The sequence below is a fragment of the Pinus tabuliformis genome, chromosome 7 (assembly GCF_031772625.1).
Source record: "Pinus tabuliformis cultivar Carrire ecotype Pingquan chromosome 7, CPIR1, whole genome shotgun sequence".
Taxonomy (NCBI): domain Eukaryota; kingdom Viridiplantae; phylum Streptophyta; class Pinopsida; order Pinales; family Pinaceae; genus Pinus; species Pinus tabuliformis.
The window spans coordinates 1,164,162,199-1,164,181,932 of NC_142293.1; positions in this window are offsets into that span (position 1 = coordinate 1,164,162,199).

A 19,734-nucleotide genomic window follows, 5' to 3' on the forward strand; every position below is an offset into this window, starting at 1 on the left:
CGGACAAAGCCGCGTGTAGGATTCCACCGCTCTGGAGGTTCCATTCACAAAATAATCATCTATTATCAGACAAAGCCGCGTGTAGGATTCCAGCCAGCTGGAAAATTGAAAGACGGTAAGAAATTGGCATATGAAGTGGGGCATAGAGACGAAGAAAGCGTTGGTAAATGCAACCTCATAGCGAGTACAAGAGGTATTGAACAAATCATGGTCACGTTGAAAAAATGTGTGGAGGAATTCACACGTATAATCTTGTGCGTTCATTTTCTCGTAATACCGAGCCAATATTCCTTAGTTCATTGGTACATCATAAGGGTAATACCGAGCCAATATTCCTTTCTTCATTGGTACATCAAAAGGGTTTCTATGAAGAAACCCCATAAATAAAGTAAGTCATGAGTTATAAATTAATTATTTTAGATAATTTCATAAGAACAGTGACTAAAACTACCACATTATCCTAATCCATATGAACAATAACAAAGCATAAAAATTACTAGGGCTACCTGTTCAAAATAGCTGGAAGAGGTAAGCCATCTTAACAAAAGGACCGAGGGCCTAAAATTACCAAATGATAAGTAGTTCTTACACACTATTGAGTGCCAAAACCAAAGAAAAAAACTCAAGTAAAATTACTTGTAGAGTTACATAACCATGGAAGCGTCCTAACGAAAAGAACGAATAACAAGCAAAAAATACGGGAAGGAAAGTAGTCTTTGGTAAACGCAAAGAACCCTAATAGCCTTTAAGTCGTTAACCGTGTAAGATCATATACATTCCATTGGTATTAGGGTTTGGCTTTATCCCTATGTTTTCATATTGATGTAACACATGGAATAACAAGAGCACGACCTGTAGAAGAAGATTCTTTAAGGAATGTAGAACTAGATATATCACATTGATTTCGAAATTATAGTTTCAAGTATTAATAAAACCCACGACTATCACAAATAATTAGCAAAGCCTAGCAATACAGAGATAAAATTGTTATTATAAAGTCAACACAAGACTTTGTGTGTGTGTGTTGAAAACTTTTTCTAAGGTATAGTGTTAGTTAAATCGTATGACGAGCACGAGTGAAACATGTTGTGAGCCAACATAAAGTGAATTGGGACTTATTTAATTATATTTGTAAACAAGGGTCTCACATTTAGATGTTAAAATTATATGATTTGAAGTGTTTTAATAAAAAACATGATGGTTATATGATCAAGAAGAGCTATACAAAATAAAATATATGAAAATATATAATTATATTGAGAAATTTGTTATGGGTATGTTTATGTTAGGAATGAGTACTCCGAAGAAGGAATAATAGGCCTACAAGGGAAAAATAATTCAAGTTAGGAATTTAAATTACAATTTTGGGTATAGATAAAGCGCGAACCTGAATTCGAGGAATTTGAGTTTTTGTCTCCCTTCATTGCTCTCGAATTATGAGTGCACCAAATTTATCTTATTACATAATAATAGAAATGGCGGATGGATGCATCTTTCTTATGCCGGGTTCCAACAAACTCTAGGATTCAAGCACTATTCCTTATGCCTATTTTATATTGAAGCCCAAATGCTTGAATTGGGGAATTTTTCAAATTTATTTTCATGATCAAAGAGAAAAGAAAGAAATATTTTTAAATGAAAATTTTCAAGTCTATTTTTATGATTAAAAGGAAATGAGAGAAGCAACAGTAAATTGAAATTAAAAATGATTTCAACAGTAAATGAAAAACAATCAAACTAGGCCTAAAGCCTCTTACAAAACAATATACGATAAGGTCATATATTCAAAAGCGTTTCACTATCTGACCAAAAATTATTCAATGCTTACAATGAGCTTGTTAAAGACCTGGAGGGGACTTGTAAATTAGAAGAGTACAAATAAACAAGAGGTACCTACTTTGTCAATGGGGTCTAGCTTAGATGATTGAAAGGAAAAAAATTTAGATTGTTATCCTCTCCACCTGGGTTCAAAATCTTGCTTGTCACATCTTTGCCCTTCATGAACCAATTGTTGTTTGAGGCTCTTCATGAGCCCTGAGGAATATCTTACCCTTGCTTATCAATGGTGAGAGTGCTTGGTTACACCATACATGTAAAAAGATCAAGAGGCAACTACAAATATGCCAGAGTTCTTCTTGTGAAACCTCACATCAAAAACCCATTTAATGATGTTAAAGAAGCAGCCATCTATCAAGTTCTTGTATTTGTAGACTATAATCACTAGTCATATCCAACCATATTGTATCAAATCGAAGTGAACTGGGTGAACGATATGCCATTGGGAGGGAGACTAATGGAATAATGAAATTATTATTTGAAATAGATACCAAGTTGTCATTCATGGACAACCTGGAAGAGTAATGTGGTGATGTTCATCAGGCATTTGGGAGTTATGTTCAAACGATTTTCCATTGGCTCGACAAGTCATGTTCCACCGAGATCAATGGTCAACAAATATGTTGGGTTGAGAAGTAGTGAGGGAGTTAACTACCTCGAGAAACATGATAACTAATATGACCCATATCATTCTGACAAAAGGAGGGGGCTCCAACTTTGGGGATGCAGATCATCGATGCATGAGCATATCGAATCATAAGGTAGCAAGGGGGTTAACTACTTCAAGTCACTTGATATGTTGTAGATTGAGTTAGTGCTCCACCATGGGACTTAAGTTCTAGCGTTGATTCTTTTATTAAGATGAGAAACTATTGATTTTGGTTGAAAACATGTTAAATTTATACTTAGGAAAGAAAAATGATATTCTACCAGAAACATTAATGTGTTTTTTCCTTAAAATTTAACTTTGTTTGAGACATAAAAAATTGGTTTTATTAGCATTTTTTAAAAAGTATGAAAATTGACCCTAAAAAAAAAATCATTATTCCAGTAGGAACACTTTCATTCTGAAGCTATATTTTGCAGGAAAATTTCATAGAAAATTTCGTAGTCACTGCCATTTTTAAAACAGCCGCAAAATTGACACCTAAAAAAAAAAATCATTATTCCAGTATCAACACTTTCGTTCTGAAGCTATATTTTGCAGGAAAATTTCGTAGAAAATTTCGTAGTCACTGCCATTTTTAAAACAGCCGCAAAATTGACACCTAAAAAAAAAAAACATCGTTCCAGTATACACACTTTTCGTTTTGAGCACTGTTTTTGTGGTTTTTTGGGGTTTTTGGGCCAGAGTTCCCGTTTTGAGTTTATAGTTCCCGTTTCAAAGTTTACATTGTTAGTGGTTTTGGTCCAAGGTATTGAGAAAGGCCTAAAAATATATAAGGGGGAGAAGATTATTAAGCTAATGGGTGCAAGTATTGAATATATTATGAAGTGTTAGATCATATATGCACTTTATGAGCTTCTGATGCTTTGCTTGATCTAAACTAAGGATGCAGCTATGTGGTTGATGATGGATGATGGATTAGGATCATAAAGCATGAAATGAATTATAATTATGTGGTTTGATCATGGATAGTCTAGAACTGAATATCAATGCATGTTTTATTCTATAGATGTTATTATCTCGGTATGACTAAAGTCTGGAATAGTTGTGAAGGTTTAATTTAGTATTTGAAGATAGGTACATTGTTTTGCTTTGGTAAAAGAAGATATACACACTGGTTCGACACATCGAAGGAGCATATACCTTATGAACTATGATGTTTGAAGTTGCAGTTGGTTCTAGTTGTTCATGCAGAGTTCTGGGTTATGCTTTGTGTTCTGGTGACTGCATTCTCGTGACAGTGTTTTGAATGTTTAGGTTGATTGATTGTGATGAGATCTAATGAAGGATCAGCATCATAATGTCTTATCATTATGTGATCTAATAATGGATAGGCTAGATCTGATTGCTAACACATATTTTATCCTTTATATATGATGATCTAGGTATGTCTAAAGTCGAGAAGTGCAGCGAAGTTATAAGAAAGTATTTCTAGATCTATACACTAGTTCCCTTTGGTGAAGTTGCGTATACACATTGGTTCGGCTCTTCCAAGCAGAGCCTGCAAAAGAAATGCTTGATGTTCAAGGATGATTGATCTATGAGATCAGTATTACATTTTTACTACTATTTGTCAATGATCTCTTCTTAGATTTGAAAGTAGAACTGAATATATAAGGAAGTTGAGTCTGATTGATTGATCGATTGAGAAGGAAGGGTGATCCTTGTTGCTATCTATTTAGAACTCAGTAATATGGCAGTAGATCTTTAGCATGTCACAGATTGGTACAGTTTGTTATATAGAAGTTTTATGATTCAGTATCTTTAGGGATATATGTGGGTTGGGCTAAAGGAAGTAGCGGATACATGAAGTTTGGGTTCAGCCAAGTAGCGTATACACTATGATGCATGGTTTTGAGGTTACAACTAGTTCTGAATGATGATGCAGATGGGTTCAGATTTGTGTACTAGCTATAGTGATGTATCTATTCTAGTTGATTAGTTGAAGTTGATTAAGTATGAATGAATGATTTAGTTGTGCCAGAGGTTCAGAGGTTGTGAGTTTTTGATTGAGTTGTGGCTGACTCAAAGAGTGATGATTGAGCTTCAGTGATTGGTTGATGTAGATGTATTTGTTGGTTGTATTGCAGTTATGATTTTGAGCTTCAATGTTTTTCCAAGAGTATCCAGTCTGAAAATTTATGAAACGTGGTCGTTGGAGGAAGAGAGAAGGTTGTAGCCTTCTGTAGGCTAGCACCTGCGTACTGGTAAACATATTTCCCAGTACAAGAGCTAGGGGGTTCAAGCTCCCTTCTAGTAGTAGCTGGAAAACAAGTGAAGGTTGGAGTGTTTAGTAGGCCAGCACTTACGTACTAGTAAACATATCAGCTAGTACAAGAGCTAGGGGGTTGTAGCTCCCTTCTAGTAGAAGCTGGAGAACAATAGAAGGTTGTAACCTTCTGCTGGTAGAATCTGGCATACTGGTATGGGTCTGCAATAGTACAAGATTTTAAACAGATTTTCTTATTATTAAAATAAGACACAGATGACAACAGTAGGTGGTTTTCACCCACATTGGGTTTCCAACTTAAATCTTGGTGTTCATGTGTGTTGCTTATGTGTGATTGTTTATTTTGTTATTACTACACATGGTTACTATTTAATGTTTAATAAAGTACCAATGCACTGATTAAAGATCAACATATGATGAATTAATTGAATCATAAGTTCACTGGATATACGCTGGTTTCCTCAAGAAAAATTGCATGCACATGCGAGTTCCCTTCATTGAAGTAGCATATATAAATCTGATTATGGAAATGAAAATTTTATAGATTGTAAATACTTATTCACCCCCCCTCTCAGTATTATTTCCAACACATGAAGGTTATCTAGTTAAGGAGAGAGAAGGAGAGCCTACAAATAGAGCTAAAGGGATATAAGGAGGCTAGCAGGTAAGGTAGGAAGAGGTCAGGGACGTCAAAAATAGTGAGCAGTACTAGAGTTATGAGAGTGAGGACCACCACGTCACAAATGACCCTAGGAGGCATGTGATATAGACTTGGATAGGGCTTGCAGTAGATACTGATAAATGATCCTATTGAGGGAGAGGTCTAGATTTAGATTTATACTCCTCTCCTGATGTACTGTGTATACATGATGTATCCATGACATACCCATGATATATTCCATGGGTTTTTTTCACTCGACCATGATATTTTTTATGCAACTAGCCTAGGGGATGTGGGTGAACAGTCGTACACTAATACTATGTACTCATGACTGATGAAATAGATATATATACTGATTTAGAAATAGAACAAATCTTATAAATTATTTCCATACTACCTCAGTATTGGATGCTTAGCTTAACATTGTCTTTTCACCTAATTGATATATAGCTTGGAATTGCCCACAATCTTCAACATTTTCATTCCTATCTTCCTAGCAGTCTTTAGATCCAATATCTTGGCTTCATACTTAACCACATTGTTGGTACATTAAAACTCTAATCTTAAGGAAAAGGGATGATGGGTACCCGTAGGAGAAACCAGAAAAATATCTACCCCAAAAAAATATTTAGAAGAAACCAGATCAAAACTAATATTTCATAGACTAGCAGGCTCAGGCCTCTCATCCTCGTTCATCAAATCCTTATAAATTTCCATAGGCTCAACATTAAGACTCATTACATATTCACCCATCTCATCAGTTGTAAACATGAGAGAATTTGTGTAATTGGTAGGGTTCCCTCTATAACCTATAGGTTCTCCCTCTCAACACAGGGACTGTGTCATATTACAAGTCAAACTTAATATTTTCCCCGAAAGGAGTACCCTAGCTACATGAAATCAACAAACCATAATTAGGATGGACATTTAATATCATTGATTCACTACATCCATCATTCCATGCTTCCATAACATTTGTACCAGCTTAACCACTATATATTTAATCATTCCAATGTAGGGAACCTTTCTAGAAATAAGGAAATCCTTCTTAAGTAGTCCCCCTAGTATAGTTACTTGATTCATCTTTCACTAGATTATTTGTGACTTCAACATGCTAGATTCGCTGATCCAAAACTGTTAGCTAGAGTTTCTTGAAGACTCCGGGGAAGAATGTTGAGGAGTTACTTGTGAAACATTTAGGACAAATGTTATATGTAAGGGATTGTACATGATAAAACTTAAGACCCTGTAACTAACATTATTCTCTAGTTTTAAGATAGTGAATTAGCATATGTTGCTACAATGTGTGTTGGGAATAACTATGAAATAGGAAACATGATAGTAGAGGCTATGAGTAATGTTGGAAGGAAAGGTGTTCTGACACTTGAAGAGGGGAAAAGTGCAGAAAAAAATCCGTATGTCATTGACGGAATACAATTTGATCGTGGATATATTTCTTGATAATTTGTGACATACAGTGAGAAGATGTTCGTGGAGTATGAAAATTGCAAGGTAGTTGATGTGAATTGAAAACTTCTTACCTTTTTTGTTGTGCTGCTATTTGTTAGTGCTCCTTGTAATGAAAAGAGAATGGATATAAATCATGTGTAATGTTTTTAGAATAAAATCTCATCTAAGTTGTGGAATTGTTTCCCAATTACCTTCATATGTCATATATTCATGGCACATCCTCCTGGTTCAATTTGGGTTGCCATCAGTTTTGTACAAAATTTCAAAATGTTTGCCTTATGAACCTTCTATTATTTCTCAATATGTACAATATTGGATTTAGAATACTGATCAGAATGAAATATGACCACTACTAAGCATGGGAAGTGGGTCTCTAAATTTCTATTTATTTGTGCTTGATTTTTAAAATTCACTGATCAAGAATTTGGAAATGAACATGCATCTTTATATTCTCTTATAATTTGAAGTTATTATTGGTTGACAAAAAGATTACAACTGCAAGAGACTTGATCACAATATTGGAAGAGGCCATCCATGGGGGGTACCTTATCTTGATCATTGCTGAGGACATTGAACAAGAGGCCTTGGCTCCTCTTGTTGTGAACAAGCTTCATCGTACATTGAAGGTTGGCACTTTGAAAGCTTCTAGATTTGGAGAGTGGAAAAGCCAATATTTGGATGATATTGCTATATTGACTAGAGGTATTATGCAAGTTTAGCTACATTAAGGACTTACATGAACTAGGAGCTTAAGTTCAAAGCTCAATGTGTATATAAGTAGTCTTATATTATTTATTGTTGAAACAATATTTATTTGGTAATGGGTTTGCTCTACAAGTTCAACCTTTCATGTTGATATGATAAATTCTTACTGAGTGAGAGGTATTGAGAATTAAATATCTCCAATGTGTCTATAGTCACGGGTTTCTAATACCTTATGTAGATATTGTTTTTTTATTCTTTCTCTGTGTAGGCACTGTTATCATGGATGAAGTTAGAAGTAAGGTTCTTGGTACTGCTGCCAAGGTGGTACTTACCAAGGATTCAACAATGATATTTGGTGATGGGAGCACTTAGGAAATCATTAATAAAAGGGTGTCTCAAATTAGAAGCTTGATTCAGGTGTGCTATTTCTCTATAACTTAAAAATAGGTTGCTTTATCCAAATGGAGGCTTTAAGTTATTGTCTTGTTTTCTCTATATAGCCACCATATATTGTAATGTGGCCATCACCTTTTGGGGAGGGATATCCACATTAATATCATTCCTGATGATGGTATTAATCTCAAATTTGACTTGTGAGTTTTCAAGACACGAGTGTAGAAAGCAACAATGTTGATGCATGATTTATACTTTGAATATATGTGCCTCTGAAATAACATGCAACAATAACTACAAAGATTAAATTTAAATAACTTAAGGTTGCTTTAATATCAGAATATGTTTGACTTGATAGTTAACTTCCCTATCAATCTATTTTACTAAAGGTTTTCGCCAAAGATATCATTCTCACTTTCTTTGCAAGGTACAGAATAAGACCACAAAAAAGAAAAATTGTGTGAAATAATTACCAAGATTTTTGGCGGAGTTGCTTTATCCAAGTAAAGTTTGGCAGGCTTGAATTAATGGAAGCTGTTTGTAACAATTCCCTGTTATTGGAATTATAGAAATCTTAATCTAGTTGATGGATGTTGGTGTGTTGGGTCCCTATAATACTAGTGATTACCTCATTACTATTGTAGTTATACCCCTTATTTATATTGTTGTGCCCCCATTACCCCCATATTGTTATTAATGTGCCCATAGAATCCCTCTATTGTTATTTTTGTGGCTTTATATTATTATTGTTAGGTCGGCTGGATTATATTGTGACTCCATAGACTCCTATATATAGAAAGGAGGTTTTGTCATTTGTATCATCCAAGAATAGTTCATTTATGTAATGTAAAGGAGGTTGCCCCCTCGAAGAGGCTGAATTCTAAGGCGTTGATCTATCTTTTCTATCTTTTCTTGAGTTGGTTTCATAACATTTGGTATCAGAGCTTTGGATTCTAGGGTTTCGCTGCGCCAAACAGGTCATCGTGGCATTTTCGCTATAACGTTTTCTCTGTGACGTCTCAGAAGTCGCAAAAAAAAAACCCATTTCAGAAGAAATTGCGCTGAAGCTTGGGTCCGCATTTCAGAGCTTTTCGCGTGATATGTTCGGAGATATGATCTCAAGAAGTTGGTCTTTTTGCAGACTCCTGAATTACACTCAAAACAGATGACCTGGGGAAAATCGTCATAACTTTCTTTCTGAGCATCGGATTGAAATTTTGTAAGAAGGTACAGAAAGAGGACGGACTGTAGTTTTCTTTTATATAGTTTTCAAAGTCAAAGGTTGAAACAATGACACGTGGCACTTCATACAAGTTTCCTCTACTGAACTAGTCTATAATCAGGTCACTACGGGAGACTGGGCATAACTCTTTCTTGGAGAATCCAATTTGGTTCAGACTAGTGGCATTGGAAAGAGGACATAGAAGGCTACCACATGTCATAATTTTAGAACTGGATGATTTGAAATTACAGAGATACATCAGATTCAATATCAGGCTTCTACAAAGTAAAAAAAGGTGTGTAGTTTTTATTTTTTATTTTTGCATCAGCTTGGTTTGAAGGAATTCAAAGGGCATAGTAAAGCATTATTATCGATAACTGATGCCCCGAGGAAAGAAAATGCAAACACCTAGTAAGGAACCTGAAAGCTCTAGCATGACTCATGAAGAAGAGGAAGAAATGCAACATGATATATCAAAGTTACAAGACCAAGTGCAACAACTGTCCCTTGCACAAAAGGGAACAGAATCTAAGATGGATGGTTTAAAGAAAGATGTAGAAGCTAAGATGGATGGTTTAAAGAAAGGTGTAGAAGCTACGATGGACTGTTTAAAGAAAGGCGTAGAAGCTAAGATGATTGACGTGGAAGCTAAGATGGATGATTTGAAGAGAGACATGGACGAATTGAAGATAAATATGAATAAGTTGCTACAAGAAATCGTCCCTAAGGGTGAAAGGGTACTAAAGGAAACTCATGATGAGAACAAAATAAATGTTAATCATGATTCCATAGATGCTAATGTTGGATTGAAGAATCACCATATTCCAAAAATCGATATGAGGAAGTTTGATGGCAAGGATCCCGCCACATGGATATTACAGATGGAGCAGTTCTTCGATCTCAATAATGTGCAAAACACACAAAAGGTACGTATGGCAACTTTATATTTGGAACCAAATCAATTTGTATGGTATCAATGGCTTTGCTCTCATAAACAATTTATCACTTGGGCAATTTTTACGGAAGAATTGATAGCACATTATGAGGATACAAAAAGCAACACTTTTTTTAGCCAATTCATAAGTCTCAAACAAAAGGGTTCAATAATGGAGCACATTGAGGATTTCCAAAAAATTGAACATAAGGGTAAAAGATATTCCAGAGCAGCATAGAATTGATGTGTTCATAGGGTCTTTAAAGGATAATATCCAACATGATGTTCGACTTTGGGAACCTGATTCATTAGAGAAGGCATTCAGGTTAGCAAGAAAAATGGAAAGCAAAATTATGGCAACCAGGAAGCATACCACTCACAACTATAAAGACGGAAGTGCAGTTGCCCCTAGTCTTCCACAACCTATAAGGTTGACACCACAACAATTGGAAGAAAAAAGAGCAAAAGGGCTTGGTTATAGTTGTGATGGCAAATACACTAAAGGTCATAAGTGTGCTGAGAAGAAATTATTCTACATAGATTGTGAAGACGAAGAAGAAAAGGAGAAAGAAAGGTCAAAAGAACAGGATATGTTCTAGGAACAAAGCCTAGATGAAGAAAAAATAAATTCGACCATATCTTGTAATGCATTGGTGGGAATTACCACTCCTCAAACCATCAAGATAGAAGGACAAATCAAGAAGAAAAAGGTGATAGTGTTGATTGGTTCAGGAAGCACCCACAATTTTATTCATTGTAGGGTAGCAAAAGAATTGAATTGCTTCCTATATCCAGCACCAGAGTGTCAAGTGATGATTGCAAATGGAGGAACAATAAATTTCTCTGGAAAGTGCCATAATATCAAGCTATCCATGGGAGAATATGTATTGACTAGCCCAATGCTTTCCATTCCAATGGGAGGTGCTGATGTTGTACTAGGAGTCCAGTGGCTACAATCCTTGGGTACAATAGCTTTTAATTTTCAAGAACTTTTCATGAAATTTTCTGTGGAAGGAAAGGAAGTTGAATTAAGGGGTATTGCAGGGAAACCAAGAAAGATAATCAGCTCTAATGGTATGACAAAGCTTCTAAAAAATGAGCAAAGGGGTGTAATTGCACAATTATGTTCGCTAGATGTTTCCACATTAGAATCATCTATTTCTCCAGATCTCCAAAAAGTCCTGGACAATCATTCCAAGGTATTTGAGACTCCCAAAGGTCTCCCACCTATGCGTGATCATGATCATGCTATTCATCTGATTCCAGGAAGTGTTCCTCCAAACATCAGGCCGTACAGATATCCCTATGTCCAAAAAAGTGAAATTGAACATATGGTTTCAGAAATGCTAGAGGCTGGTATAATTCAACCGAGTCAAAGTTCTTTCTCTGCTCCAGTAGTATTGGTGCACAAGAAGGATGGATCATGGCGCATGTGTCTGGATTATAGGGAGCTCAATAAGCTCACTATTAAAGATAAGTTCCCCATTCCTGTCATTGATGAATTACTGGATGAATTGCATGGATCAATTTACTTTACCAAGTTGGATCTTCGTTCAGGATATCATCAAATCAGAATGAAGATTGAAGACATTCCGAAAAGGGCATTTAGAACTCATGAGGGTCATTATGAATTTTTGGTCATGCCTTTTGGCCTTACCAATGCACCTTCAACATTTCAAGGTTTGATGAATTCAATTTTCAAACCATTCCTTAGAAAATTTGTGTTAGTATTTTTTGATGATATACTTATCTACAGCAAGTCTTGGAAGGATCATGTTGAACATGTTGACAGGGTGCTACAACTATTGGAAAAGAAACAATTATATGCCAAAAGATCGAAATGTTTCTTTGGAGTCCAGGAGGTGGAATATTTGGGTCATATTGTATCTCATGAAGGAGTTAAGGTAGACCCTACCAAAATTAAAGCCATTAAGGAATGGAAAATCCCCACATCCATAAAGCATTTGCGCGGATTTCTTGGGTTGACAGGGTATTATCGCAAGTTTGTTAAGAATTATGGGAGAATAGCAGCACCTCTAACAACATTATTGAAGAAAGATGCATTTTCATGGACTCCGGAAGCAACAAAGGCCTTTGAACATCTTAAACAGGCAATGTGCCAAGCACCGGTCTTAGCTACACCGGACTTCACAAAAACCTTTATTGTGGAATGTGATGCTTCAGGAAATGGAATTGGTGTTGTTCTAATGCAAGATGAAAGACCCATTGCTTTTGAAAGTCGTCCAATCAAGGGAAAGTTTCTAAGCAAAGATATTTATGAGAAGGAAATGTTGGCAATACTCCATGCACTTAAGAAATGGTGACCCTACCTAATGGGAAGCCACTTCAAGGTAAAAACGGATCATGATAGCCTTAAATACTTTTTAGAACAAAGATTATCCTCTGAAGAGCAACAAAAGTGGGTCACAAAGATGTTGGGTTATGACTTTGAAATCATCTACAAAAAAGGGAAGCAAAATGTGGTGGTAGATGCACTCTTAAGGAAGGATGAGGATGTGGAAGCATTTTTGTGCGCTATTTCTATCATCCAACCAGATTTTATAAATGAAGCAAGGGAGGAATGGAAGAATGACGAAGAAGTGTGGGCACTTATTCTAAAGCTACAACAAGACTCCAGTACGTCTAATACATTTAGCTGGAAAAATGATTCATTATGGTACAGAGATCGCTTATACCTCTATAATAATTCCCAGCTAAAACAAAAGATTCTTATGGAATTGCACACTTCTCCCTTAGGAGGGCACTCAGGATTTTTAAAAACTTACCACAGGGTTAAGAAGGATTTTTTTTGGGATGGCCTTAAATTAGATATTCAAAAGTTTGTGGCAGAATGTTTGGTTTGCCAACAAAATAAAGTTGAAACAATTAAGACACCGGGTCTATTACAACCTTTATCCATTCCAAGCCAACGTTGGGAGGAGGTATCAATGGATTTTATCACATGTTTACCCAAGTTTGAGGGAAAGAGTGTCATCATGGTGGTAGTTGACAGACTTACCAAGTATGCACACTTTTGTGCATTATCACATCCATTTAAAGCCAGTACAGTTTCTACTGCATTTATGGAAACAATTCAAAAGCTACATGGAAACCCAAAGATTATTGTAAGTGACAGAGATCCCATTTTCACTGGAAATTTTTGGACACAATTATTTTCTTATCTTGGTACTCAGTTAGCTCATAGCTCATCTTATCATCCTCAATCTGATGGGCAAACTGAGATAGTAAACAAATGTTTGGAAGGATATCTTCATTGCTTTGTATCTGATAAACAGACACAATGGGTCAAATGGTTGCCTCTGGCTGAATGGTGGTATAACACTTCCTTTCATACAGCAACAAAAATGACCCCATTTATGGCACTTTATGGGTATCAACCACCATCCATCACATCATATTTAAGAGAAAATTCTAAGGTTCAGGCAGTGGAACATCACATCGAACATCAACAACAAGTCCTCCAACTCTTAAAGGATAACCTCGTGTTGGCACAGAATAGAATGAAACAACAGGCAGATCAACATCGCAGTGAAAGAACTTTTGATGTAGGTGATTGGGTATTCCTACGGCTACAACCATATAAGCAAATGTCCCTCAAGCAAGCTAAGAAGGATAATAAATTATCACCAAAGTATTATGGTCCGTACAAGGTGTTGCAAAAGATTGGTACTATGGCATACAAATTGGAGCTTCCTGCAGCTTCTCGATTGCACCCAGTTTTCCATGTTTCATGCTTAAAGAAGGTTATAGGCGACAAGCTCCCAGTTCAAAAAATATTGCCAAAACTTGACGAGGAAGGAAAAATTATATTGGAACCGGAAGCAGTTATAGAAACAAGAACTCGACAACTACGAAATCAATAAATTTCAGAGAACCTTATCAAGTGGAAGAACTTATCAGCTGAAGATTCCACATGGGAGGATGAGAATTTTATGCAAAAGTATCCAGAACTACTCAAGCATTGAGGACAACACTTTTTTGAAGGAAAGGGGCATGTTGGGTCCCTATAATACTAGTGATTACCCCATTACTATTGTAGTTATACCCCTTATTTATATTGTTGTGCCCCCATTACCCCCATATTGTTATTAATGTGCCCATAGAATCCCTCTATTGTTATTTTTGTGGCTTTATATTATTATTGTTAGGTCGGCTGGATTATATTGTGACTCCATAGACTCCTATATATAGAAAGGAGGTTTTGTCATTTGTATCATCCAAGAATAGTTCATTTATGTAATGTAAAGGAGGTTTCCCCCTCGAAGAGGTTGAATTCTAAGGCATTGATCTATCTTTTCTATCCTTTCTTGAGCTGGTTTCATAACGTGGTGACTGCATTTCAATTTATATTCTTTTAAAGTAAGAATGGAGGGTATATGATAGTGTTCATAATTTTTGATAGGTGGGAGCACAAACAGGGATAGATTTGAAGGAAAATAATCTAATAGTGGAAGATGCCTTGAATGAAACAAAGGTATGCATGCATACCATTATGCATAATCAATTACGAAATCTGATTCATATTTGCAAAAACATGTTGTGATCTGAAATAAAGGTGAATACTGAATGTTAATTGAATCATGTCATGCATGGAGTTGTTATTGAAAGAAATAAGTGTTTGTAGATTAGGCTTATTTGGAGTGCGGATTTCAACTGTTGCTATGTGGGATTGGTGTTTGCAACAGTATCAAGCTAAGCATCATGTCCAACCACATAAGGATCTATTTTTCTAATTATTAATAGTGGTCGGGAGGATGTATTATGTTTCACATTAGTTTTCCTAGCTAAGCACAATGTTGGTCTTTGGAATAGATCCTACATTCCTATTTATGGTCAAATTATGGTGGAGAGAGGGTCGATTTCCCAATAATGAGAGAGCGCTTGGTTTGATTGATTTGTATGCTTGGAACTTGGAATTGTATCCTTGCTATGAAATCATTTGGAGGTGAATTCTCTTGTAGGGGCTATTACAACATTGATTTTCTCTAGTGTAGCATGTTGGCAACGTGTTGGTAGTCTTTTTTCTTCCCACCTGTTCTAGGTCTCTTTTTGTTTATCTTCAAAAGTGTTTGGAAGATAGTCATGTTGTTTAGATGGAACATGGATGTGAGTAGAGAAGGTTGGAATTTGGTGAGATGCCTTGTTTGGAGTTGGAGAACATGGTAGTTGTATCTCTTTTGGGCTCATCATATAAGTAGATAGGGAATTTAGTGGTTTGATTGTCTCTCGAGTATAAACTGAGAGAAGGATAATAAAAGGATATTAAAGATGTGAAATATAGATGGAACATTATGTAATGTACCCTAGTTTTGGTAGAAATATCATTGTTTGGTTTGCATCCTCATGTGATAGCTACCTTCATTCTCTACCCATTCTCTATATTTGACTCCCTATTATATTTTCTCTATGCTCATCCTTTATCTAATCTATATATATTTCTAGAACTTGGAGGCCATTTTCTAATTATCATTGGGTGGTTTGTTGGGAAGTTAAGGCCAATGAAATATTTCATTTTATTTTTCTTAATTTTATTAACAAATCCAATTACAGTTCAATTAATGGGTGGCTGTAATTTCTTGATTGGCCATTGGACTCTATGTAGCGTTTGTTTTGAGGATTTGATTGGCCTCCCAACTGTCAAATGACTTGAACAATAGATTTTTCTCTACTCATTTATTTCAATTTGGATACTGGAAGCTTGAGAGAAACTAGTGAGATGGGAGATTATAAGTTGAGGAGTCGCCAACATTGCAATTTTTTTGAAGTAATATTTCTCAATAATGGCATTCCTTTTAGAAGAGCTGATGATTTTTCCATATGATTGTTTTTTTCACTAATATTCCATGAATATTTCAACAATGTTTGTTCCTTTTCAATATATATGACTCTTTGCGAGCTTGAGAGGCCCTAGTTACCTTCCAAGGCTAATGAATGATACTTTGACTATAGCTTCACTTGCTAATATCACTACTTTATGGGTTATTTCAGGAGTATTGGTTCTCTTGAGATGTTCTTGATTTATGATGCCTTGATTTTGAGATATTGGTTTAATATTCCAAGCTGATATCCACCTTTTGTCGCTTTGAGTTAGATCTCCATTACAAATTTTATTCGTGCAATTTGTAATGAATGATAGTTTATGTTGTCAAATTAATAGTATATTTTAATATGCCTTTTGATGAGACTTGAAATGTTACAGAGTCTTTTAACCAATTTGAACCCTAGGTACTTAGGAAGGTTTTCCATTGTCTCTTTGGTGACTCTTCCACTTTAGGCCAATGCTTTTCTTACTTTGAATTACTATGTGAAATGGAGATTTTATAAGAATGTCGAGATTGACTATGTTCGATCTGTTTTTGTACATATACTTCATTGTAAATGGGTTGAAATTCAAGTCGTAATTATTATGTAAAATGGGCAATTTAAATCAATATCTAGGGCGATTAGAAAATTTTCATTAACCTATAGCATATCGTATGTTAGCAATATGGAACAAGGTTTTTGGTGGGTTTTGGGGATGATTAATATTAATGGTCATTTCGTGCTCAGATTCATTCTTGTGTTGATAATATGGCATTGTAGAAATACATTGAATGGACTCCATAGGTTCTGTGGGTCAAGCTGTAGGGTGTGACATTCAAGTAACTTCCTTGAGTTATTTTATTAAGTGAAAGATATGGTCTGCATGATTATAGCTTTTATAAATATTATAGATCATGTGTCAAACAATTTTTTATTTATTTTTTAAATCAATGGCTATAAATGTAATTTTAAGGATTTCCATAACTCTTCACATAATTATTTAAAGTGTGCTAGCTCAATGTAAGAGCATCGTCCTTACAAGAAGGAGGTTGGTGGTTTGATTCCATTGTGTGCTAACATGAATTAATCAATGATTTTGTAGTTTATTTTTAATTAAATGTTTTTTATATCAATTTATTTCAATGGTGAGATATTTCTGGATTCATTTTTTTATATTGTCTTTAATGAGAGAAAAGTGATCTTTAAATAAAAAAATTATTGTCTCTAGAGAGACAATAGCTAGTATTAAAGACATATTGTCTCTAATCTGAGTGTTGTCTCTAGAGAGACAAAAACAAAATTGTCTCCTAAGAGACAATAATGCTTGTGTTATATATTGTCTTTACAAAGACAATATCTTTTAAGACAATAATTTTCAAGACAATAATCTTTAAGACAATATTTTTTAAGACAATAATCTTTAAGACAATATTTTTTAAGACAATAATTTTTTAGACATGCGCTTAAAGACAAAATTTAAGACAATACACACGTTTTTTTTGTCTTAAGTTAAGACAATTTACACAAAAATTGTCTCAAATATTGTCTTAAAACCCTCCTTTATGTAGTAGTTCATATTCCATGGTGACCTTTATGGAACTAGACTGATTGTTAAGATGAAGGGAAAAGACTTACAGCTCTTCCTTGTCATGGGACGAGATGACACAAGTTTCATACACAAACATCTTGCACATCTTAGGTAGAAGTCGAGAAGAGGCTAAGGCCTTTGATTCAAAGCCCTCCATGAATATATTAGCCAGCACAGGGGATAGGGGGGAACCCATGGCGACACTATAATTTTTCTCATTGAATTCCCCATCAAAGGAGAAGAACGTAGACATCATACAAATATGAAGTAATATAACAGTATTAGGATCCATAATATGCTTGATCACTTCAATGGCATCATTGATAGGGATATTAGTGTAGAGGGATACCACATCAAAGCTCACATGCTTGTCATCGGGATCAAGCTTAATACCCTTTAACTCATTGACAAACTTTGCAAAGTCCTTGACAAAGGATTTTGTACGACTAATAAGGGGCTTAAGCTTCAGGGAGAAATATTTAGCAAGAAGATAGGTCAATGCTCCTATCATGTTGGAAATGCGTTTGAGAGGATCCCCTTTGTTATGAATCTTTGGAAGGCCATAGATTCTAGGAGTAAGAAGGCTACTTTTGATAAGATTATGAGTAAAAGAGTTGACTGAGCTACTGGATTTTATAGCAAGAGCCACACTTTTGGAAATATTCTTCAAAGGATCCTTATTAAGTTTCATGTATCTCGTGTTATTACGAAGGTGGTCCAACATACTCCTTGGCTAATCCTATTTATCAAGAATAACCAAAGAACCACCCTTGTTGTTAGGATATTCCGACACATAGGAAATAGTTAAGTTCAACTTGGTCTAGTATAGAGTTAGGTATAGAGTTAGGTAAAGTGTGTTTCTTTACCATTGTACATTTTGTAACTTACAATCCGATGGTCACGATATGTAGTGATCCGACGGTTCATTCTCTCCTCGGTATTACCGAGACTTGATCCGTGGCTTGACACCCGATTGGTACATGAATTCTATTTAAAGTGCATGGAGGGTCATTTGTAGGGTAATACGTGCATGAGAGAAACCTATGTAAATCTTCATTCTTTTATTAATAAATTGCCTGAAGTGTCCGCGTTGGCTCAGGCCGTGGACTGTTTCCCTCTTTGAGGGTTTTAACCACGTCAAAAATATTGGTGTATTGATCTGTGATCTGGTTATGAGCGGTGTCCTTTTGGTGTTCTTTCTGAGGAACTTACCCTGTATATTCCTACATGGTATCAGAGCTATTTGAGGGCCGCGTCCGTTGGTGATCCAAATCTGAAGCCAATAGAACTGCATCCGACTACTGTTTCCTAGATCTGCTGTTTCTGACTGCTTTCGGGCCGAGAGGACTGCTCTGTTGTGTTCAGAGCATCTGTTCCAGTGAGGAACCCCTTTCGTTTCACGCGAAAAGGTTTCCGGTAGCCCTAGTTGCGTCATTTTTAAGATCTGGAGGTATACAGTCTTTATTTGCAGTTTACTGTTATTTTCTCTCTGCTTATTTTGGTTTCGGTTTATTTACCTTTTTTTTAATCGGATCTATACCTTTCATTTCTGCGTATGCTCTTTGCCTTGCGACTCTGTGCGATATGGGCAAATCAGAAACAGAAAGGAAGGATTTTTCTCATGCGTATGCTCTTTTCCCTACACCTTAGTGTGATCTCGGAAAATCAGAAACATTGAGAAAAATATTTAGTTTTTCGGCTAAAGCTAACTTTGAACCGCAAGGTTCATTTTTGAAAATATTTAGTTTTTTGGGTAAAGCTAACTTCGAGCCGTAAGGTTCGTTTTCTTTGCATGTCCGTGTTGGGTTTTGTGTTTTTTGTTTAGTAGGGAAAAAGAACTTTCTCAAAGCAAGCACGCAACCCAAAGCACCCCCCCCCCTCTCTCTCTCTCTCTCTCTCTCTCTCTCAAATTTTTTGTATAGATCAATTGGTTCAAAGCTATTTTAAGAGAGTAGAGGTCTTGGGTTCAAGTCTCCATTTTGTGGGGGCGGACTTTTTCATTTCCGCACATTCCCGCACTTCGTCGGCAACTTCAACAACTTTTTTTTTAAAAAAGCCATAACTTCTTCATCCGGAAGCCTTTTTCAGAGCCGTTTTTTTTAAACCAGCCTAATTTTTCGAGATCTATCCATTGGAACACTTACTTTCAACATATTCAGCTTCAGTTTCTATTGAAATGGAAAGTCAATACCAAGTTACCCTTGA